Below are 2245 nucleotides of genomic sequence, written 5' to 3'. Positions count from 1 at the left end.
CCCTGATGTTGATCTGGTTGTTTTGTTCTGTTTTACACCAGTGCTGGTGCTTGGCTCTGAGGGCTCAGGCCCCAGGGAGCCGCGGCTCTGCTGCAGAGTTCAAACACACACAGGAAAATCTGCCTTCACATGAGATCTGGCTTTTTTCTGACTTGCTTCTCAGACTGTTCTCCCTTTTCCCCCCTTATCTCAGTCTGTCCTTGAGAATTCTGCTGTTTGTCTTGCCTGAAGCCACAAGAATCAGACATGGGAAGGGAGAGGTGCAGAAAGGCACAGACAGAAAGGAAATGGTCTGAAATTTCTCTCCTCTCCCAGACAGAAGTGGGCTGGGGAGGGTTGCAGGAGGAAGGGGTGGAAGGCAGAGGTGCCTGGCTGAATTCATGCTGGAGAACGTCATTGTTTCATTTAGGAGTATTTCTATTTATGCTGCACTGTTTCCTCAAGCTACACACTCAGGTGTTTGGTGTTTCTGCAGGTGGGCACTCAGCCAGGCTTCATCAGCACTTTTTAAATGAAGATTATTTTCTTTATATAAAAGAAGAAGAAAAAATAATAATAAAAAGAAAATCCTTCCCACTGCTAGGAAAGAAAACTGTCTGTCCATCTCCAGGAACTAACAAACTAAAATTTCAGTTTATTGGCATTTCAGATACAAAGGTCTGCTCACTTTTGAGCCAACACAGAATAATCCCTGCTCTGAAGCCCTCAGTTTATGCAGAGACCAGAATCTCCAGAGCTGCTGAGTTCAAATGAGGCTGAATTCTCCTTCTTGGATGATTCAAATCAGTGCCACCATGACTGAGGGAAACATAGGAGCTCCAAAGCCCCCCTCTCCCCCCCCAAACACATCAGAATAAATGATATTTTCAGATCAAACAGGACACACCAGGTTGTTTTCAGCCTGTCTGGCCTGAGCCTGGCAGGATCAAAGGCAGCTGCTCTGAGGTTCACCCTTACAGCCAAATTTTATTTCTGAGCCTGTGGACAAAACCCATTCACAGCATCCAAAAGAGATAAAAAGAAGGATCTGCCCATCTCCTGGGGCATCTGAGTGAGTTCTACTGCTCCAGGTCAGGCCTTACACATCCATGGGTGTGCTTTGTTCTGCACACCCAGGAAAAAAAAAAAAAAGATAAAACCAGTTACTCTTGTTAAATTAACTCCCTGTCTTTAATCAAAGCTTCTTTTAATGACTCCAACTGCTCCCCCAAGTCTTCCTGACGGTACCAGCCTGTCTGCTTCATAAAGAGCTTTTGACTCACAAATAACAACTTTCTTCACCAAAGAAAGAGTGATCATGGTGGACTAAACATAATTAAGGCGCAATGAATAATTAACAGACCTAGAAATGCCTTTAAAGAGACTTAAGAAGCAAAGCAAAACCCTTTCAAATGAGAGGAAAACATTGTGCCTCACCAAGCTGCCATGCTGGGCCCGGGAAAAAGAAGTGGGCTAATGAGAGCAAGTGAGCACATTTAGCCAGTTCAGCTCTGCCTCCCTGCTGCAAGCCTCCCTGGCACGCAATCAACAGCAGCCTGGGCCCTGCTGAGCCTGCCAGGGGCACAGCACCCCCAGCCCAGCTGCAGCATCCGTGCCAGGCTCAGGGAAGGAAGGCAACAGCGCAGCTTTGTCCCTGCTCTTCTCAAAAGCCATTTTTCCTGGTTTTACCCAAGCCCCCGCCCGCCAGGGGAGTTGGTGACACGTAACAGGGGCACAAGGCGTTGCACCTTGTCAGCAAAACAGCCACAAAAGCACAGGGAGCTGATGGAAATGGGCTCTGCAGGGGGATTGGGTGTTCAGCTGCTGTCCCTGCACTGGGGAGGCTCCTCAGCATAGAACAGATGGGGTGAATCAGCCTCCCAGACCTCCTGGCTGAGAGGGGACAGCCTCATCAGCAGGGCAGCGGCTGTGTCTCCTGCCTGTCCGGGATTTGGTGGCCAGAGGTGCCTCTGGACTCCTGACTCTGCACGAACAGGCTGCTTTCCCACCCCACGAGCCTTCATCCCCTCCCCTCCATTACCCCACACCCCCTTCCAGAGAATTCCCTGCTGGAAGGGCTGCCCTGAGCCCCTTTGGGGCAATGCCACAGCCCAGCTCATCCTGGGGACAGAAGCTGCATCACCTTTTTACCTGGAGTCTGGGAGCCTTGGGATGGGGAATATCACAGGGATATTTAGGGTGACCAGTTCCTGCCCACAGCCTGCCACACTGCTGTTCAAATAGGCAGGGCCCAGGGACACGTGTG

This window comes from Corvus moneduloides, chromosome 25, assembly GCF_009650955.1.
Source record: "Corvus moneduloides isolate bCorMon1 chromosome 25, bCorMon1.pri, whole genome shotgun sequence".
In the NCBI taxonomy this organism is placed as follows: Eukaryota; Metazoa; Chordata; class Aves; order Passeriformes; family Corvidae; genus Corvus; species Corvus moneduloides.
Note: the sequence above shows the minus strand (reverse complement) of the source record.